Source organism: Sinocyclocheilus rhinocerous, unplaced genomic scaffold (genome assembly GCF_001515625.1).
Source record: "Sinocyclocheilus rhinocerous isolate Xijiao unplaced genomic scaffold, SAMN03320098_v1.1 scaffold3687, whole genome shotgun sequence".
Taxonomy (NCBI): Eukaryota; Metazoa; Chordata; class Actinopteri; order Cypriniformes; family Cyprinidae; genus Sinocyclocheilus; species Sinocyclocheilus rhinocerous.
In genome coordinates, this window is record NW_015665832.1 from 22235 (window position 1) to 29049 (window position 6815).

Below are 6815 nucleotides of genomic sequence, written 5' to 3' on the forward strand. Positions count from 1 at the left end.
TCTGTCTGTCTGTCTGTCTGCCTGCCTGCCTGCCTGCCTGCCTGTCTGTCTGTCTATCTATCTATCTATCTATCTATCTGTCTGTCTGTCTGTCTGTGTCTGTCTGTCTATCCTACCCCTTCTTGTTATATTCCATTCAAGCTCTTTTCAAGCCTAGAGTATATTGAGTCTCTTTTGTGAAAATGTCTGTGTTGGACTGGGGGCTGTTTATAGTTAAAAGGAAACTCCCAATGAGCATAAACAGTCAAATATCCTGTCAAGTCTTCAGACAAACTGTACACTTCTCCCTCAAGTTCCCAGAGGATGACACTGCAAAATCTTCAGTTCTCAAAACAGAGCGTTCCAATCAGACCACTGGCCACTGCAGGCCACCGCGACACTCCAGAACCCGGAGCTTTGAAAAGCTTTGATTTTCCAGGCATCCATTACCTCAAAAGCATGGCACTGCAGCAAAACAATCAATACGTACAGCAAACTGCTAACCCCGTGAATCAGAGCACTGATTATCCCAGCCTTTGAGGCCAAAGCCAAAACTCTCACCTCACCTGGTGACCTGCAGCTAATCCACTGTCCAATACACACAATCTGTTTGTCTATCCATACGCATTTCTTGTTTCTTTGAACATGAAAGGAGAAATCCTGAAGAATGTTCAAGTTGCTATTTCTGCAGAATGAAAGTAGACTGTGATTTTTATTATGAAGCACCAAAAAGACCCTCTATCTGTACTGTAACTGCAGTCCCAAAAAAAGTCAGGAACTGACTGTACAATAAGCAAATCAATTGCACCCAAGACTACTTAAATTCACTCTACCAGTCAAACACCTGAGGTTGAATGGCAGGGTTTTATGTTTTGCCACTTTTGCAGACTGAAACATATTTCTTCCTCCTTTAAAAGGCTGTATTTCACTGGCTGAGGTACAATGCGGCATGAGTCTCTCACTCTTTGCCTGCGGGCTCTGAATATCAGGCTGTAGCCATGACCATTGACAGCTCTTGGGAACGAGCATTTCTTATTACTAACCTTTAAACTGCGACACTAAAATTGAGCCACTTTTCTTTCAGGACCCATAAGGGGCTGAAATGAAAATCTATGAAAACTCTGTTACCTGGAAGCGAATTTGTGTTCATTGCATTTCTGAATTATGTTTAAATTCAAATTGCATTAACATGTTGACACAAGTGTGTAAGAAGTAACTTTTTCAATAATGCACATAAAGAGAGAAATCAATATCACAAATTTTCTCGACAAAGGTTTTTTTTTAGGAATTTTCCTGAAAGTATTATATAATATCATTTTTTTATAGATTTAGTGATGTTGAAGCCACTGTCTGTCATCTAGACTAGTGATCGACCGATATTGATTTTTTTATAACCGATACCGATACCAAATTATTTGCATGTTTATGTGCCCGATGCCCAGCACTAGCTCAGACTGACTTAGATCTGTCAAGAAACCAAAGTTTGCAAATAGAAGTCAAACAAAAGATCAGATTTCAGTATGAACTTTCTCATTCAATTTTTTCAAGACCAAATGATCTGAACAGTCCACATTGAATTTATAGCTCTATTCTATTACAGTATGTCAAAAATTGTTTCTTTTGTTTCTATTTTATGCCTCAGAACTTTACTGAGAAAAGTCTCTTGAGCTATTAAAAAAGCAACCCCGAAGCAATAACATTTCCAATAGGAGATAAAGCTAGTCTCAAAGTAAACTGATTCGAGAATAAATGAATCATACAAAAGGTGACTTGCAAAATGTTTGAAGCCTAGGGGGACCATCAACATCTACAAGATCTTGCTTCATCTAATTCTTCTCACAGTATTCCTGATAAAGGAAGATTACTCATGGAAAAAGTGAATGAACTCTCGATCAATACTGGAGGGCCGATGTGCCACGGCTAATATCACATGGTCAGTCCGGTAATCTGAGCGAGCCAGCACATTCAGGCCAGGGTGCCGATGTACAGCTTTCATCAAAGCAATCGATGATACACCCATATGAATCAAGCCCTTGTCCTGAAATGGGCACACAACAATCCCATTAACTGCATTTGCAGAACTAAGGTAACAGTATAAAACCTCTAACTTTGAAGAAGCTTTAGTTCTCTTAAAGTCTACCTGATTATGAATATATGCTAATCAAACATGCATTACTGCTCTGTAGGCTGGAATACAGTTACATGATGACCCTAGATGTGCCCTGGAAATCTGTGTTGAAAGTCTCTTGGTTACAGTTAAGTATTCAGAATTATTCTGGTTCCTAAAGACTGCCAGCAGCACAAGTTACATACTGAGCAAAAAACACAGAGACAGGAGAATATGTCTTATAGTATACAAGACGTACCGAACTAAGAGTGGGTGGCAAATGTTGATATACTGTATCTCTTGGCACTTTCCATGAAGAGGTTAAACAAAAGGGCTTGAAATTTTATTTCAATGGTCATGTCTAACCTTTGGAAAATGTTTTCTATCCACCATAGGAGGTCAAATGAAGTATTTGTGCATTTTATTATTTTTGTCAACATGGCAATACAGTTTAATGGATCGACCCTAACTCCATTGTTTTGTTTTTTAGAAACAAACATGCTAATTAAATAAGTTGTTTCAGAAAATATGAAAATTGTACTTTTAAAACATAATTTGAAAAGGAATAAATGGTAACAGTAATTTTTAATTAATAATTAAAATTATTAATTAAAAATTACTTTTAATTAATTTTTATTTTTACATAAATTGAGCTGTCACTCTGTAGGACAAGATAGTTTAGGACCAAAAAATGGTTTTAAGTTATTAGTAACTTACATTTTCAATAAACTGGAGAAAAATATTATATTACAAAAAAGTGCCTTTTATAGTATTTACAAGATTTTCCATAAAGACCCGTTTAAAAAAGTGCTTCCAAAGACATCAGCTTAAAAGTTTCACTATACTTCCGGAGAATGACTTACCTTCACATTTCTCCAGGATCTGAACTGTTTCTCCAAGCTCTAGAGTCAGACCATGTGACACTGATCCGCGGAAACCACAGACCACTGAGAAAAGAAAAAAGAGAAGAGAAAAACGAGTTAGATGCTTATAGAAAACGTTCAGAGACAATTCATTGTAAATAAAACCACAAAACAATTTGATGTTAAAAGCGAAGTAATTTCTGCACAACTACTCTCCTGAACAGAATTCACAAACACTCCCCCTGTCTGCCACTGGTCAGAAAGCCCCGCCCCCAACTCATGCTATTGGTTGAGTCAGGCTGGTCATAATACTAAAAAAAAACAGAGCAATGTGTTTATAGCGCTACTATGGAAGCCTGTTTCCACCACTGAATAAAAAATTAAAAAGGTAACTGCGACTTTTTACCTCACAATTCCGACTTTTTTCTCGCAATTGTGAGTTAACATTTTGCAATTCAGAAATGCGAGATATACACTCGCAATTGCGAGTTATAAAGTCAGAATCATGGGTCATAAACTCGAAATTGCGAGAAATAAAGATATAAACTCGCAATTCTGACTTTTTTCTTGCAATTCTGACTTTTCTCTCACAATTGTGTGATATAAACTCGAAACTGCGAGAAATAAAGGCATAATTATACACTCACAGAGTTACTATCCCATAATTCTGACGTTTTGTCTTGCAATTCTGACTTCTTTGCTCAGAAGTAAGTAGTTTCGAATTATATAGTCCAATTCTGCGGGGGAAAATCACTGACTATTTTCTTACAATTGCGAGTTTATATCTCACAATTCTGACTTGCAATTGTGATAAAAACTCACAATTGCGAGAAAAAAAGTCAGAATTGTGAAATAAAAAGTCACAGTTATCTTTTTATTATTTTTTTTTTATTATTCTGTGGTGGAAACAAGCATCCATACGCCTCAGAGACACAATATTTAAACTTTTTTTTTGTTGAGGAAATCCACCTACAAATGGCTTACAAGGTGACCTTCCATATTAAGCAATATATTACATTATATAATACAAAGCAAGTACAATATTACAAAATATAACATTGGGGAACACTACACAATTAAAACACATCACTAAATTCAACAGAACAGAGATGAATAATTGTTGGCTTTCCATAGCAGTGAGCTCTTTATGTTCTCCATACATTTATTTTTCAAATGGTGAGATTTGGTTCAGTTATAGATTCACTGGATACTGGAATTTACGCTGTTGTTCAGGGATAAGCCAAAGATAAAGACAAAGCTACTATCATATTCAGGTCATCTGTAGCCCATGCTTTTGCCGCTGGGTTCAGTAGAACAAAATGTGTTTTTTTGCTTGTTTTTTTTGGGCCACATTGTTTTCTTCCCTGGTAACTGCATTTTCTATCAAAATATAGTTACTATAGTGTTGTTATTACTCCAGACACACTGTGATAACTTAGTATCAGCCACCACTGTAGGGTTGTAAAAACAAAATACAGACATTTTAAAAGTTTTAATTGAAATTTCACTAAAATTATTATGCTGATAACATAATTTATACTTTTTTATTTATTTATTTAGGTTATATCTAATAATGATTCAGTAGCACAGTATATGGTACCATGGTGCCTCTCTATACAGTGCAGATGGGTTGAGCAGCGCAGTGGAAATAATAGGGTTTATTTTCAATGAATGCATAGCAAATATAGCAAAAATGGACATGTGCGGTTTTAAAAGCAGAGATATTCTGAATTGCTATGGTAACCTGGACAGAGCCTCCCAAGGAATTATCGAATCCATGTTGATGAGAAAGCTCATGCGCCTGAGAGCCTTGCTGATTCCAGCTTTCCAAGAGCAGATCTTTTTCCGTAACCATGGGGATCACGTGGGAAAAATACTTTTAAAGTCAACATGACATTGAAAATTACTTTCTTAAAACACATTGCTAGTCTTATTTTGAACTATTTATGTATATTATAATCCATTATGAAAATACAACAATTTGCTCTTACTCTAAACGACTTTCCTTTTCCGATGACATCACTTAGGCCATGCTGACTATTATCCAAAAACCAACTAGCTTTTCGGGTTCTAACTCCATTCTGGTGTGTATCTCCCAATTTTCACCATCCAATCAATTCCAGATGGATAAAATGAAGTCTTGTCCTGCATTTCTCCATTCCACTCAGGAAATACATCACATTACAGAACTAGCAAATGGCTATTCATATTAACACTTTAAGAAGCAAAATTGAGCATGTGTGTAAATAGAGATGTCTCTGAAGAGATATTTTTGTACAAAGCACATTCTTAAAATAAACCCACTCCTTAGTCCACATACAAATGCAGTTTATTCAGTCCCCCAAACTGGAAAATAAGCCATCCGCTGGCCATTTCATTATATAAGGTCGGGATTATAATGGTCAGACAGGCAGACCAGCTGAAATGCCCGGAACAAAGCTGAGTAATGTTTCTGAATCCTTCTGTATTTGTGCAACATGATCCTGTCTGGCTTGTCTTGCTGCTGTACACAGACGTCTGATGGGGCTTCTCATCACAATCCCAAATTGATATCCACGTCTGGTCTAGAAACAAACTGTTCACAGTGTTACCATGGAACCGGTTACATCGCTGCTCCGGGAAACAATTCAAGCATCCGTGATTTATTTGGAATAGACAATGGTTTAGATGGCAAATGTGATTTTGCATGTTGCATACATTTATTTGTATATACCATGATCCTTATTCATTGCCTGAGGAGTTGAATTATAGTTCTTACACTATTTGAAGGAGATCATGCATTCATTTCAATAGCTATAACCACTTTTATAAGTACAATGAAGTTTCATAATGAAATATGGTATCTGAGTAAACATTTTTAAAGTCGATTTGGACTAAAAAAAACACACAGTCAACAATCAAACAGGGACAGAGCGTCTTTCAGGATTTGTCATGTTCATTTACCTATTTCTGATGACATTGTACCATTTGTTATTTATTTTCAAAGATCACGGTTTAATATTTAATGCTTGTTAGAAGGCTCCCTCTGCAGTTTCCACAAAAACATGTGACTGCCGCCAGAGGTCTGCATTTAGTGAATAATTCAATAGCTATTAAAAGAGTTTTTCATGAGTTAATCCCACTAAAAGATGGAACGACATAAACAATATGTGTCTTGAATATGGAAGACTATTAATGGCATCAGAAATGGCATTGTGATGGCCCTAATGCTGTAAAACAAATTAAAAATGCTGTCCGGTTAATATTTAGGTCGCCAAGATGTCTGTAAAAGAGCAGATCATGCAGAACACATCATATTTGTCTACAAACACCTGAGAAATACCTTAAAAATAGTGAAAACATCTATCAGACAAACACACTGAATATACCGTGGTAAATATTTGCATGGCTATGAGCAGATAGGATTCCCTTATGAAAATTAAACCAAAAAAACATGGTTACTATAGTTAAACCATGGTACCCACAAATTAACCATGGTTTTGCTTCATTAACCATAGTTTAACCATGGTATTTGTAGTAAAACTGTGGTTATACAAATGGTAATCAATACGCCAAAAAATATATGGTTACTACACTTTTACTAGGGCTGGACGATATCGCCAAAATTTATATCACGATATATTTCTTAATTTCAGTCGATACGATATAATTCCAATATCGATATGAACACTATTTTTTAAAAAAGCCTCATAAAAACTGCCAAGAACACCTACAACAGATGTCTGTGCATACAAACTTCTGAAAAATGAATTTTCCAAGTCTATGAAACCTCCTATAAAACTATAATTTATTTGTGCTGTTTTTTTTCTTAAATATTATAATGTTTACCTTATATCAAACTATAGGCTGACATACACCAGTCAAAC

General features: G+C 35.8%; 1 long non-coding RNA gene across 1 annotated transcript in view; it reads right to left on the reverse strand.

Annotated features, from left to right (window-relative positions):
• Positions 1 to 6815, reverse strand: part of LOC107731593 (uncharacterized) — a 70490-nt gene that overhangs the window by 5169 nt on the left and 58506 nt on the right. Inside the window, exon 2 of the long non-coding RNA XR_001638787.1 lies at positions 2950 to 3033. This is a non-coding gene — a long non-coding RNA (uncharacterized LOC107731593). The remainder of the gene's footprint in view (positions 1 to 2949; positions 3034 to 6815) is intronic.